Source organism: Myxocyprinus asiaticus, chromosome 32, assembly GCF_019703515.2.
Source record: "Myxocyprinus asiaticus isolate MX2 ecotype Aquarium Trade chromosome 32, UBuf_Myxa_2, whole genome shotgun sequence".
Taxonomy (NCBI): domain Eukaryota; kingdom Metazoa; phylum Chordata; class Actinopteri; order Cypriniformes; family Catostomidae; genus Myxocyprinus; species Myxocyprinus asiaticus.
The window spans coordinates 9,206,199-9,222,299 of NC_059375.1; positions in this window are offsets into that span (position 1 = coordinate 9,206,199).

The following is a 16,101-nucleotide window of genomic DNA, read 5'->3' on the forward strand; positions in this document are numbered from 1 at the left end:
TTGTGAGCGGAACACAGAGACAATCAATCGTGAATATAGGGGATTTAATAAATGAAACTATAACTAACATACAAACAAACTAAGCAAAACATACATATATAGAATGAAGGAATGTAAGGAAAAGAGAGACAGAGAGCACAGAATGGCAATATTTCACATCAATTAACCACAACCTAAATGAGAATCATCAGAGGCACAATTCATCTTAAAAGGGGTTCAAACTTAAACGCGCATCTAATCAGTTGTAAATGGTTACTTGCATTGGTTTGTTGCTGAATAAGAGTCTTGATGCGGTAGACGAGGTTCTCGACGATTTCTTTAGGAGTGAGTTGAAGAAGTCCACAGGAAATCCACAAAGTTACTTGAAGGTAAACACTGCCAGAAGGTTAAACTCAAGAGAGAGTTTTGGAGTGTGTTGGTCTCAAGAAGAAGAGTTTTTGAGCGATGATTAGTCTGCGCTCTGGAGTTTTGATAGTTCATTGCCGCACCCATTTTGTGGGTGGAGTGGCCAATCAGAGGCATGCATTTTGAGCGGGAGAAACTTCCTTTGTCTCCGTTTATGGCCCATTCGCATTTTATTGCTGATCTGGACCGCTAGTGCAGCTTTTAATTCAAAACATAGTAAGAATTGTTCAATGCATTTCACGATCACATGGTGTACATTATTGTGTGAGAAATAAAGAGAAGATCATTTTGATACCAAGAAGGTAACCTCCAGACGATATTAAAGCAGAAATACACTCATACACTTGAATATAGGCATTTAACGTCTAACTAATACAAGTAAAGGGTTTTAACTAAGTTAATATGATAGGGCAATATACATACAACACATGCATATAGCAGATACATTTATAACTGCTTACTATGGCCTAAATAGAGAAAATGTCTTTAGGTGTGTGTGTGTGACGTGTATTGGAATTACTGGAGACAGACAACTGCTCTGGTGCCTGGCATGGGGGTCACCCATTATGGTGTGAGAAATAAAGAGAAGATCATTTTGATACCAAGAAGGTAACCTCCAGACGATATTAAAGCAGAGATACACTCATACACTTGAATATATGCGTTTAACGTCTAACTAATACAAGTAAAGGGTTTTAACCAAGTTAATATAATAGGGGAATATACATACAACACATGCACATAGCAGATACATTTATAACTGCTTACTATGGCCTAAATAGAGAAAATGTCTTTAGGTGTGTGTGTGACGTGTATTGGAATTACTGGAGACAGACAACTGCTCTGCTGCCTGGCACGGGGGGGGGGGGGGTCACCCCTTTCTGTGGAATGTGTCACCCCCCTTTCTGTGGAATGTGTTTGAAGCTTGATGGAGACACTTCAGAGGAGACCTGTTTTAGCATCCTTTTGATAGTGATAAAGACCATCTGCAATTTAGCACCCATATAAATGTAAACGTGGAGGCCAGGTCAGTAATTTATATGCAAATGTCAAAAGGCTAAAAGGTTTTTTTTCAAACAAAGTTTTTTTCAAACAAAGTGTAATTAGCCATCACTGATCTTACACAGACGTTACATTTCTTAAAACCACAAAGGTGAAACATGAATTAGAACTGTTGTGCCAGATGATGCCCTAATAATGCCCTCTTGAAATAAAATAGATAAATAAATAAATGTCTGAGAAAAACAACTCCAGGGGTCAAATGTTGCCCCTTAATGGAAAGGTTAATATACTGTATATTTTCTTTTAGTAAGTTCATTTAGTTTTATTAACTATAACTATAACTGAACACATAAAACTATATTTACAGTAATCACCTCATTCAGGGGAAGGCTACATGTTCACTTTCTTTAGAGATAGGCTTCAGCTCACTCTCTATTGAGCTGAGACACATTTTGTTCTGCCTCTTATGTCCTGTGTGCACAAAATAAGTGGCAAGAGTGCAAGAAAGTAATGTAAAACTGTCTGAAGATGTCAGACATGAAATAAAAATGCAATGGAATGCAACAATTGCTAATTAAAACGTGTGATTTATACTGCTTGTTGCATCAATATGAACTTTGCATAAATGATGGTGGTGGTGGGCTGGGTTTGGTTGACCCTGGTGCCCCCTCAAAAAAATTAGGTGCATGACGCCCCTGAGCATAAGTTACTATGGCGATGAACACTGGTAAAAGCCGACCCACCTTCATGGTACCTAAAGCCCAGGGTTGACGCAAACTAAATGAGGAAGGTGAGGGATTCAGGAGAAGCTGTGGTGCAGAGCCAGGCATTTGGGAAGAGGTAGTGGATGAAATGAACATTGGGGGTGCTACAAGGGTTTGAGTGTGGGAAGAGAAGTGTGTCACATGCTGAGAAGTTGATTTAGTGATTTTGGAAGGAGCTTCCCTTGGATTTTGTTGAGAAAGAAGGTACCTTTCGTAAAGCTGAGCTTTACTAGATCATGACATTTGCAGCTGAGAGGGCTCAATGGAGACTGTTGACTGTCCATTTAGAAATTTAAGGAATTTAAGGACTTACCGCATGAGAGGAAGAAGATGAAGCCTGAGCGGTCGGGGGATGTGGAAAATTGAAGCCTTCTTGTTGAGAGAGGAGAAAGAAGTCTTATGGAGCGATGCTTGGGGGACTGATCAGAGGAACTCATGGGGAGACTCTGAAACCGGAAGAGTGGAGGGTTCTGGTCTTGGGCTCTGAAGGCAGAATCGGAGGACTGGAGAACTCATCACTGGGAAGAGTTAGATCTCTAAGGAATCAGACATGTTTATCGGCTTGGGGCGTGGCCAAATGCCAGAAGGACTGTCACTAGGGTGAGGTAAGCAGCGGGTTACACAGAAATCACCGTTGTTTAGAAGTCTTGTGTAGTAGATGGAAAGCACTGGTGCAAAGATTCGAGAGTAAATTTCAAGTTTTTTCTCATTATGCATAAATCTTTTGCCTTTTGCAAAAGATTTGTGAGCTTGCTCTATTTTGGGGGAAACTGTTGGTAGCAGAGAGGCACAAATTTGTTACTTTTGTTGTGATGACATTTATACATGGGCTTCCTCAATAAGAACAGTTTATGGGATTTGCAAGCAAGACAGACACTCACCCTAAAAAGATTGTCTAAGGAAAACAATCTTTTTGCAGATACATCGTGAAATGAAGTACAAGTTGCCATGTATGAAGTTGTGAAATCCCTAAAGCTTTGCCTGATTCCTGTTTGACAACTTTGGATTGTTGGACTTTGGAATGCAGCATGATTGCAAGGTTAACCAAGCACTGAACGTAGCACTTCTAGTACATGATGAGTAAGGTGGGATAAAGACACTGGTTATGCATTTAATAGTTGAATGCTTAAATAAGAATTTACTGAAGATCCCTGTGACATGTCATCAAATGTTGTGCTTTGAAACAATAAAAAATAAATAAAAAAAAAAAAAAAACTGGGGCTGTACCATGAAGCTATCAGGATTAATTGTTACAGAATTCATGAACTTTCTCTGTCAACTGAGTCTTTTATTCTGAGTTTAAGATTAGTTCATGCACATGTACACATGAATAAGTGACATTTGCAGCAAACAGCCAACTGCGTGGAACATGGAAAGAGAAAAAAACTATAGTTTATTTAAATAAAATACAAGACTCAGTTTGGGGAAAATTAATATTTAAATACTTTATCACATATAGGATATTTTGTGGATTTCGAAGATTTTTTTGTAAAGAGAGATGGGGGAGTGACTACATTGCGTCAGAGATGTCCCTTTACTCACAGCTTATTATTTCAGTATCTGTTAGCAATCTGTTACCCAGAACAAAACCTGCTACGGAGCATGTTAGCCATGGAGCATAAATTACTTTGACAATGAACACTGGTAAAGGCTGACTCACTTTCCTGGTACCTAAAACCCAGGGTTGGTGCAAATAAAACTAAAGCTTACCTGGCTAGCCACCTAAACTGGCTTCATGGAACAGGCCCCTGGCCATAGCCCTAGGCTGAACTTTACCATAACATACCATAATCTTTTTCAATGTTTACCTGTATCTTCCATAGTTGGGCAAGTTTTTAATAGTTCTAAAAAAAAAAAAGGAATTTCCCTGTGTGGGAATATAACTCCAGGCTTACGTGTGGCAGGTGCTTGTACTGTTCACTATACTAATGAAGAATGGCCACTGAAACAACCTACCCATACAGAACAACCATTTTGCCACTGCCATCCCCATTTGCAAGACTATTTTTGTCTATAACAGGTAATCACTTTACAGGAAGGATTAACAGACAGGTCAAGGAATCTGAGGATTATTGAACAAATCAATGAATAATTAAAATATCGACATGCATTGTTTATTTGTCTGCAAAGCTTGGGTTAGAAATGTTTTATCATCTTTTACCTAATTTGTTAATGCTACTAAACTTTCTTCATCCTCAATACTACTGTGCGCAGGGTATCAAATAATCATATTACTAGCCAGCACCTGAAAGAACTAAGAGAAGGCAAAGCTGTTTGTAACTCACTGCTGAGAGGGGCCAGTTAAAGCATATACAAGTGGTGGATCACAGCACAATGGCAAATGTCCAGAAGTCAATTAATAATTTTTACAAAGTGTAAAATCCCAAAGCTGATCTTCGACATATCAAGAGCTTCAGTGACATATACTTAGATTGGGATTGTGGTTATTTGGTGTTTGAGGGGAATTGTATGATGTTTCCTACAGCCATTTGAAATGGTCCACTGATGAAAAGGATGCTGTGAGGAGCCTGCGCCAAAAATTACCCTTGTTGAGAAGTCTGTTGTAGTAGAGGGAGAGCACTAGCCCAAAGCTTTAAAGGTAAGTTTCAAGCTTCATTAACTTAAGTTTATTAAGTTTCATCATGCATAGATGTTTTGCTTTATGCCTTTTATTTGTAAAGATCTGTGAGTTTGCACAATTTTGTGGAAGTCTGTTGGCAGTAGAGCTGCAAAAGTTTGATAAAAAAATAAGACATTTAAACACTGGTTTCCACAACAAGTAGGACAAAACCTTCACTAAAAAGCTTGGCTAAAGGAAACAAGTATTCTTAAGATACATTGTGAAGTTATGCACAAATTGTCATTGCATAGAGTTGACACTGAAACTCTGAGCTTTGCATGTTTCCTGTTTGACAACTTCAAACATTTGACATAAAGCATGATTTCTAGGATTGCTAAGCATTGAAAGTAGCACTTTTCTTATACATGACAAGTAAGGTGGAACAAAGACAATAGGCATTTAATAAGGGGACCCCTAAACAAGCACTTAGAGGATTTAAGGCCTAAAAAGAATAAAGGGGTGAACACCCTTGCAATGAGGGTATTTTGTTAAATTCAAGGACATTTTATTGCCTGATTTGATTTGATCTATTTATTTTTTTGGTGAATACTTCCATTCCTTTACCAGTGTGTGCACACAAAAAGTTTGGCAGTCTTTTGCACTTAAGATTTTTGTATGCCTAATTTTTTGGGCCTTAAAAATCAACACTGCTAGCATGAAAAGGCTTTTCAAGCCAATGATTTTAACTTTATTGCTTGTGAAAATCATACACTGATTATAACCCACCAGAAAAGAGGTTCCTGGAGATCCTCTTTTTATTTTCCTCCTTGCTTCAAAAACAAACATGGCTTCGATTTCAATAAGGAACAAATACCATGTTCTGGCTGTTCTTCCAGATCAATGTGAGTATCACCAGCCGACAAGAAGAATGAATTTTTCCTTTTATATACTTTTGGCAATAAATAAATAAATAAATAAATAAATTGTGCAAGCTGTCCATCAATCTGAAATTCTGAATCATTCCAACTCTTCAAATTATTTTCCAGCAGGCATGGTTTAGCAAGTTAAAGGTGCTATATGTAATATTTTTACTGTACTAAATCATAAAATGACCATAATATGTCATTAGAGAATTAGGAAACATGCTAAGCTGAAATACTGGCTTCTCCGATAACAATGCTACAGCCAGTATATTCTACTTTGAAATTTCCATTCCGGGCCGGAATTTCTGTTTATGTTTTGTCCTGTGTGATCCTGCCCACTGCCCACTCACCAATAGTATTTCGACACCACCGGGTTGCCAGATTTGAACAAGTTTGCAGGCAAACAACACTGCGTGCTGCAGCCATGGAAGTCAGCAAACGAACTGGATCAGAGATAACAGATTCCACCCGACCTAAAAAGCCTCGCCATCCATCTAAAAACCACCATGACCAGAGGCATAGTAAAACAAGGATAAATATTGGAGATGCCTTTGGAAGATGGAGACAGCTCATTCCTGTTGCGTGTCCTCATTCTGGCAACCCACATGAGCTTCGAGTCTGGGGTGGGGCAGACAACTCTCCAATATTTTGAATTTGGACTGCAGTACCCATTTCAAACGCTTGTTGTCAATCTTACATATAGCACCTTTAACAAACTAACTGCCTTTAATAATTCTTCATCTCCATGTCCAAAGACCTTACAAAAGGTAAAGATGAATTAAGAAGGAGGTACTTTGGATTCTAGTTTAGTACAGGTTCACAAAATCATTCACAAATTATGGACGGCCAATAGAGGTCATTAGGATGCTGGACTTTTATTTTGAGATTAGTTTTAGGTTCTTGTGTTGTTTCCCTTCCCAGTTCCTTTCCTGATTGTTTCCAGATGTGTCTCGTTATCCCAATAGTGTGTTTGTATACATAAACCCAGTGTTTGCCCTTTCCCTTTGTCAAGCTTTGTTTGTTGAAGTGTCATTAAGACCATGTCTTTTTATGTTTTTGATGCTTTGCTGTGGATTTTCAATTAGTAAATTTCTGCACTTGGGTTCTACAACCTCACGTGGATGTCATAACATAAAGCTTGACCCGACACTAGAAACTCAGCAGAACACCCACCGCCTCCTGGATCCAGCAACAGAAAAATTGGCTCTTCGGCAAGAGACAGAGACAACTGAGGAATATGCTGAACTATTTTGCGCACTGGCCAGTATATTAGATTGGGGAGATATTGCTCTGAAAGACATTTATTGTTTCGGCTTAAACAAGCCGATTAAGTCTTGTCTGCCAGGAAAAAAATGTGAACTCTTGTTGGTGTAATACTTCGACTATGCCTTAAGGCTTGCTTTCTCCTACACAGTGGGGGTATGGCATTAACCCCCCTGTGGAATCCAATGCTCAAATCAATGGAAGTGGTGAGTGTCAAGAGGAGGAGAAGGAAGAGAGTTGTCCTAACTTCAGTGGTCTAAACCCCGCTGGTCCCAGCTTCAGTGGTCTCGGTGGTCCCATCTTCGGTGGTCCCAACCCCGGTGGTCCCAGCTTCGGTGGTTCCAGTGGTCCCATACTTGGTGGACTCAACTCTGGTGGTCCCAGCTTTGGTGGTACCAATGGTCCTATTCCTCTGCGGTCTCAACCCCGGTGGTCCCAGCTTTGGTTGTCCTGGTGGTCCCATCCTCAGTATCCTCTAATTCCCCAGCTGCCTTGACCACTGTGCCCTCTGCGTCCCAAGCAGCCTTGACCACTGAGTCCTCTGTGTCCCCAGTTGCCTGGACAACTGAGGCCTCTGCGTCCCCAGCTGTCTTTACAACTGAGCCCTCTGCGTCCCCAGTTGCCTTGACCAGTGAGCCCTCTGCGTCCCCAGTTGCCTTGACCAGTGAGCCCTCTGCGTCCCCAGTTGCCTTGACCAGTGAGCCCTCTGCGTCCCCAGTTGCCTTGACCACTGAGCCCTCTGCGTCCCCAGTTGCCTTGACCACTGAGCCCTCTGCATCCCCAGCTGCCTTGACCACTGAGCCATCTGTATCCCCAGCTGCCTTGACCACTGGGCCCTCTGTGTCCCCAGCTGCCTTGACCTCTGCGTCCCCAGTTGCCTTGACCCTTGTGTCTGCAGCTGCCTTGACCGCTCCATCCCCAGCTGCCTTGACCACTGAACCCTCAGCATCCCCAGCTGCCTTGGCCTCTGAGTCCCCTAGTGTCTTGAATTTACCTTCTGAGCCCCCTAGTGCCTTGACCTCTGAGCCCCCTAGTGCCTTGGCCTCTGTGTCCCCTAGTTTCCTGACTGCTAAGTCGGCTAGTTCCCTGACTGCTGAGTTGACCGCCTTGCCTGGTCGCCCTTTGGATCAGCCCTGTTTTCCTGGTCGACTGTCGGCTCCCCATTTGCCTCCTGGTCATCTGTCAGCCCTGCCCTCTCCTGATCCCCCGTGGTCTCTGCCTTCTTCTGATCCCCCGTTGTCTCTGCCTTCTTCTGATCCCCCGTTGTCTCTGCCTTCTTCTGATCCCCCATGGTCTCTGCCCTTTTCTGATCCTCCATGGTCTCTTACCTCTCCTGATCCCACGTGGTTTCGTGCTCCACCAACATTCTCCCCTGGACATTTGAATCCTGTGTTCAGTGCCCTACTAGAGGTCGCTAGGAGGCTGGACTTTTATTTTGAAATTAGTTTTGGGTTCTTGTGCTTCCCTTCCCAGTTCCCTGCCTGAGTGTTTCCTGTGTCTCATTTTCCCATTAGTGTGTTTGTGTATATAAATCCCAGTGTTTGCCCTTTCCCTCTGTCAAGCATTGTTTGTTGTAGTACCTTAAGGATGAGTTCTTGCTCACAATTTTAGAAACTAATGCATGCAAACCAGGTTTTAATAGGAATGTGATGGTGTTGCAAGGTGCACTCTTCTCTTACCCCTACAGAACACAACACAAAAGTTCCAGGGATTCTGTAAGAGACTCCAAGGGTGGAAGTAGTTCCATAGGATGTTGGCCAACAGAGGGATCAAGGGGGAGATAACATGATGATGAGGTACTTAAAAGATGAAATGTCTGATTCTATACCCCACTATGAATCTCCTCTAAAATCTCCAGTAGTCCTCCCCCAATGGAACTGCCAAACCAAGTCAATTGTTTGTAACTTGTTGCAGACCATACTTAAAAATCTATTTCTTAAAAATAAAATAAATGATAAATGAATCAGTCACAATAATATGAATAATAATAATGACAAAGCAAGAAATAATATCAATATTAAAATGAAGTGTCAGTGAAGGTTAGAAAATTGGATGGTGAATAAGATAAAAGAAGGAAAGAATTGGGCTAGAGCATGTGTGAGTTAGCAGAAGGACAAGGAAGCTTGAGAGCCAAGTGGGAAATACAGAGACAAAGAATATCTTTGTGTGGGATTTATCACCATTAATGGAGACCTATTATTGCCCTTTGTACAAGATGTAATATAAGTCTCAGGTGTCCCCAGAATGTGTCTGAAGTTTCAGCTCAAAATACCCAATGGATCATTTATTATACCATGTTGTAAATGCCTCTTTTTGGGTGGAATCAAAAACAATGAGCTGCTGCTCCCCGCCCCCTTTCCGGAAGAGGGCTGTGCCTTTACAGCTCCTGCTTCGGATACTACAGCAACAACAAATCAGAACCACTCATTCCACTTTAGTACAACTCTCTTATATTCACAGAAAACGTACATAGTTTTCAAAAAGACAAACACCTTACTGTATTGTGCATAATTAAGTTGCGGTTATGAATTATACAGACAGTAAGCGTAAAAATAACAACATAGCTCTGTTCTCCATGAATACAATCAGAGACAATGGTAACTTTAGCTGCATTACCCGTGGATTCAGCTAACAAGCACATTCGGAAAGGCGATTTGCAAACATTTACAAAATATAAGGTGCAATACTTACATCTTCAGGATATAAAGCTGATACACAAACAGCTGGTACTGATCTATGCTTGAGAATAAAATTTTTGGAAAATCCTGCTTTATATTGACCCACATTCACAAAGCAGTCCAGTGTAAAATGATTTGCACAAACATACACAAATTTTGGTATGTTTTGGGGCACATTTGCTTCAAAAACAAAATTTTTCCACTGCGTCTTCAGTGGTTCTGATGCCGGGAGTACATGAAGACTCTTATGTTCACTTTTACAGCCAACAACAGAACACTTATGACGCTTATGAAGATGAGACATTATTCTTCTCACCGTAGCTGCTCCTGCATGGAAAAAAATGTCGGACTGTGTGTAGATCACTCAGGGGAGGATCTATGATAATAGGGTGGAGTCCGTCACCAGTCGTGGGCGAGGCCTGCTCTAACATGATGTCACGTTAGAGCAGAAACGAAAACCAATCACTTTGAGACACTGTTTTAGATTAATAGAAATATAAGAAAGAGGAGTGGGTGGACTTTCAACATTGTAGGTTGGTTGTGTACACACACTGCCAACTCACATTTGTTCAAACACCATGTAAAAGTGAATTTTGCATAATAGGTCCCCTTTAAGACAAAGAAACTGGATACTTTGTCAAAATCTTTGGGATTATTTCCTTCAGATCTGTGGATAACGGAAAGACACAGGGAATTAGTAGACACTTACAGGAGAAGAACCGTGCAAGGCCAGGTGAAACTTTCCTGTTTTTTCCTAATTAACATTTCTGGTGCTGCCGAACTGTGTTGCCTTAATTATTCTTTGTGTCACGCATTTTCTCAAGCTCCCCCTGGCTTACCGTTGATTCATTCACACCTGGGTAAAAACCCACTGCTTTCTCTGCCTTCACGGACTTCTAAATTCCCAGAAGCTTTCAGAAATATATAAATTTTTCTCTCTTATTTGAGACTCTCTTTATTTTATTTTGTTTTAATTTATTTTCTGTTGTTTTGATTTAACAGCTTTAGTATTGTTTAAAAAGTTGTTGACTACATTGGTGCGATTTTGTGAATTGTGAATACAGTATCGTTTCAGTGCACTTCAGTATGTTAATATTATTCTATGAAAATGTTTTTGTTGCTTGTGATGGCAAATTGTGTTTTTGTTACTGGCTGCTGATTTTATGAATTTGAGAACACATTGTTTATATTTTTTTGATAAAGTGCTGAGATTTTGGTTTCAAATTATGCCTCGTGTATTTTCTTTGAATTGAGTAGGTGGTCCGACTGCCTATACCTACATAAAAAGCTGACAGCATATTTTACTCTCTGGCACCTTAACCAGTTTTGTACTGGGTCTACTACCATTACAGAGTGGCAGAGTGAACATAGACTTTAATTCTCAAAATTACTTCAAGGACTCAAAATTCTCTGACAGGAGTGAACTGTAAAAATGTACTTGTGTGCTTTGGAATTGTGCTTTTTGTTATGGTGATGACATTGTGTGCTGAAACTTTATTCTCTATGCATTGTTCTAGTTTGGGAATTTTCTTTGAGCAGAGAGTTGTGTATATAACGGTTAAAATACTTATGTGTACCATCTGCTATAAATATTTTATTTTCTCCTTTTTTACGCTGCAGTGGTATCCTTCAGTCAGGAAAAACTGGAAGCTGTGATGAACAGTGGTCTCTGAGGAGATGAATAAAGTTATCAATTGTATCTGAGCTTGGCATCATGGTGGATCAATTGCAAATTGAGGTTCAAAACGACTACAAAGCAATTCAAAAAGCCTGACAAACAAAATGGAATGGTCAAACACTTTGATCAATGTGCCACAATTCTAAAGAGCCTTTCTTCAAAAGTGGAGAATGTGTGTATGAAAATAGATCAAACTAGTGAAACTCATAAGAATAAAATGGCAGAACTGAACAGAAGAATAAAAACAAATGACTCCTCCTTCCCATCTTTTAACTTCCCCTTTATTACATTTACCTTTTTTACATCTAACACTTGTTCCTTCTGTTTCCGACCTCAACCCTGTTCCAAAAACTGATCATATTAGGGTTACATTTCCTATATATGGAAGGCCAAGAGATGATCCTTACCCATTTCTTTATTTATGTGTCAAGAGTTCTTTGCTTTACACCCATTATCTGACAACGATATTCTTGCCACTTTCAGAACCGTTCTGCATGGCACTGCTCATGACTGGTGGGAAATCACTAGGTCCAAAGTTTCCTCTTGGGAAGAGTTTGAATTTCTGGTTGAAGATTAAGGCAACAGAAATTCTTCTCCCTTTGAAGAAGATGAAATGCTAGCTTGGCAGAATCTGATATTGTGAAGTTTATTCTCAAGAACAGTGGTTCCCAACCCTGTTCCTGGAGGCCTCCCAACACTACACATTTTGTATATCGCCCTAATCAAACACACCTGATTCAACTTAACAACTCAATAGCGGAGACTCCAAGACCTGAATTAGGTGTGTCAGAAAAGGGAGATATACAAAATGTGCAGCGTTGGGGGGCCTCCAGGAACAGGGTTGGGAACCACTGCTCAAGAACATCAAACCTTACCTTGCCAGCCAATTTCAGGGTAGAGTGCAGAACATTGATGAACTTGTGCGACTTGGTCACCAATTGAAAAGAGACTTTGAAGCAGCAATTAAAATATGAGCGTAAGATCAAAGCCCAGAAAACCAGTGCAAAGCCTATAGGATCTACCACTGGACAGTCAGTGGAAAAAGCACCTGTTCTCTGTTGGTGATGTTAAGGCTCTCAGGCTCCTGGTTCATGTGCACAGTATAAAACTCATCGTACAAATACCAACTCAGTCAATCAGCAATAAACAAGCAGTTGTCCTGGAATTCACAGTTTAGTGGTCATTCTAACAAAAACTCTGTATCAGCAGTAACTTAAATATAAAAGTATCATAAGAAAGACACTGAGAAGTCCCTGAAAGCTCAAAATTCACAGTCACATCCTCCTTTGCAACATCAGTCCATTCCACAACAACTTGTTGTGCCACTCAACATTGGATCATGGTATGGAAAAGCCATTCTTGACAAAGAAGCTAGATATACTCTTATACATGAGTATCTATGGGCTGAGTTAAATAGACCAGAAGAAGACCTAAAACCTTGGACTCATGGTCCTTTGTATTTGGTAAATGGTGAAGCTGAAATACCTCTTGGCTGGACCGACTTGCCCATTGAATTGCATAGCAATATGGTTAGATTACCTGTGGCTGTGCTTGCACCATGAGCTCTGGCTTATGGATTAGTTTTGGGTTTAGACTTCATCTCCTTGATTCAACTACAAATCAGTGTTACAGATTGTGTTTATGGATTTAAAAAGCATCCTTCCATTGTCTATCTTTTCCAACCTGGCAATGCCAGAGTACCTGGATGGGGAAATTATGCAAAACGGAACATCCAAGGAGATCATTACTCACATCCAGGGCTTTCCCTCATTAGTAGCATTCCCACAACTGCACTTAAACTGGAACCTATACGTATGGAGGTCAGAAACTACATTTATTTAACTGTGTCTGCTGCTCATTTGCAGGAAAGAGAAAAAAAGAATTGAAATACATTCTACAGTCCAACCCAGTGTTGTAGTCAAGACCACCTAAACCGAGACCAAGTCAAGACCAAGACAAGAGTGTATCGAGACCGAGACAAGACCAAGACTTTAAGGGGTTGAGACTAAGTCAAGACCAAGGCAGGGTGAGACCGAGTCAAGACCAAGACCACACCAGTGCGAGTCCCTCATTGCATGACACACTTACGATAAAATGTGGAACATGCAAATCATAGGCACTCCTTAAATTGATCTGAAAGATCCACATTCCCATAAAAACACCCACAGCAAGCAAATGAAGATTCCTCTTCATTCACCTCTTTTATTGCCATATATATATGTGTGAGTGTGTGTATCAGTGTACCATGAGAAATGTCTTGATAAAATAATCAAAAGGCATTGCAGAGGTAAATTTTATGTGTGTGAATTTTCCTTTATTTTCTATGAGCAAACAAACACTAACAGCTGAAATCAACTTAACCATCTTTATTCAACACTCTTTTTCCAAGTTTTACCATCCACCTAAAACAATAACATTGTTGTGAAAGCATCGCATCAGGTTTTCTGGATGACTCCTAGAAACCATCAAGTACAGAATATATCAAACAATTATTCAGTACTAAGTCTTCACTTTTCTCTGTCGTTTCTTAAACAATATATTTTTTTTTTTTGTTGTTTTTGAATCAACAACAAGCCTTGTATAAGTGTGTGCAATTTTCTAACCACATAGCTAAATCTAGAAAGTAGAACAGAGAATGCAAAACATAAGCAAAGCAGCCTTTTTAAGATGTAAATTCTTCATTTAAGTGGAGGCGCATTACTTGGTCTCCACTCTCTGCTGTCACATCTCTAGCTCTCTCACCCAAGTGAGGGAGCATTACTGCGGCATATAGCGTTTATGTCGGAACTGACATTAACTAACGTTGATGTAACGTAACTTTATATATATTAGCTACATAACTTTATGACCTAGCTAGGTGGCAAATAGCTGGCAAGCAACTGAAACAAAAGCCTTAAAAAAAAGAGTAAATACATAGATATGTATTGCTAATTCTCGCAAAATCTTTTTGGGTGAGGAGTGAAGATGAGTTTAGGTACTGATGCTGCATTCCATTCCTCTTCCTGGGTGCCGACAAGATTGTATGATGTCACGCACCTACATCTCGGCAAAATCGGAGTTTAAAATTTCTGCATGACTTTCCAAGTTGTAATTACGACTTCAAGTGGTGTTCCATTGCACTTTTCCCAGTAGGAAGTTGGAAAATCTGACTTTCTGAGTTGAATGGAATGCAGCAAGAGGCATATTGCTAACGTTAGCTAGCTAGCTTTGCTAGCATCACTTACACTTTGCTTATCTTTCTTTATGCTTCCTTTCTAAGTGCCGATAAAAGCTTAACGTGGTCCCAGCTATCTCGGTAATTATTGCATTGCAGAATTTACATACTGCTGTGTGTTTTGTTTTGGACGCTTTTTTGCAGATGAACTCATTGTGGTTTAGGTCAGTGTTTCCGAATTGTTTTTCTGCCATTGCACACTTTTTACGATTAAAAAATCCCATGGCACACCACTATCCCACATAACCATCGTGGATAGTTTTCCTTTTGAAGAACTTGTCCATATTTTCTGTCTGTCTTAGTAGCGTGAACTCGTAATGTTTGAAATTTGGCTATGCAAAATATGCAAGTAACATAGGTATGCTGTGGTCACAGATGTCATGAACGCTAATTGGATAATGAAAAACCAAAAAATGTTTGTCTTTTCCAATTTGTAGATTTGTTCTTGCAAATTAATTCTTGCAACGGCACAGCAAATACATTTTAAATTTTTCATTTTTCATTTATTTACTGTATTTTCCAAAAATAAAGTCACACCTGACTATAAGTCGCACCGGGTCAAAATCGCGTTGCTGATAGAGAGAAAACAAAACACATAAGTTGCACTGACAGAGGTTGGATCCGGCAGGCACTAGGACCCGTGAGCAGCTGCCCGGCTTCCACTCACTGGTTAAGATATCAAATGCGCTCCGTGAAGATTACAGTACCTCAGAATCTACACAGCGAATCACAGTGTTTTTGGACTTGTTTAAAACAGGAGAATTTGCTTTTAGTAATCATATGTAACAGTTTTTCATATTCTTTTTATTTTTCATGAGAGAAACGTGACAAGTAAGCCACATCTGTTCATAACATCTGTAACTCTATGCTGTGCACAAATAAACAGCTTTTAGTCTTTGAGTAAAACAATGCACCTGTTGTATTCTATTCATTCATTCGGTTCACTGACTGAATGTTTTTACTACAAGTGTGATGGTGAAGCATCATTTTGTGGGCATGTGAGGAGTTGCGTTTGACAGCAGACTAGAGTTTGTTAGAACAATAATGAGTGACAGCTGAGAGGGTGACAGCCATTAACATTAACAAAAATTTCAAATTAGAAATGAGTCAAGATATTGCTTGCATTTGAAGCAGGAAGTTTTACATCCAATCATAGTAATGGTGTTAACAAATAAATCAGACAATGCACAGGCAATTTAGTGATATCCCCGCAGTTGTGGTCTTGACCGGTCTTGAAATAAAATCCCGAGTCCTCTTTGTCTGAGACCGAGACAAGGCCGAGTAAAAATGCAGTTGTTTCCAAGTCGAGACCGAGACCTTTAAAAAGTGGTCCCGAGACCAAGACCGATCTCGAGTACTACAACACTGGTCCAACCCCCAAGTATGTACCCATCACTTTGGAAAACTCAAGTGCCGAAAAAAGACGGAGGCCATGGATTCTGCATCGATTACTGGAAGTTTAATTCCAACACAGAAAATTAAGCCTATCCTCCTCCGAACATTGCAGAAATCCATGAGTCTCTTGCAGGTTCTTCCATCTGTTCAACTATTGACTTAAATTGTGCATATTGGAAGTGGTCATGTATCTGGAAAGCAAATCCAAGACAGCATCCA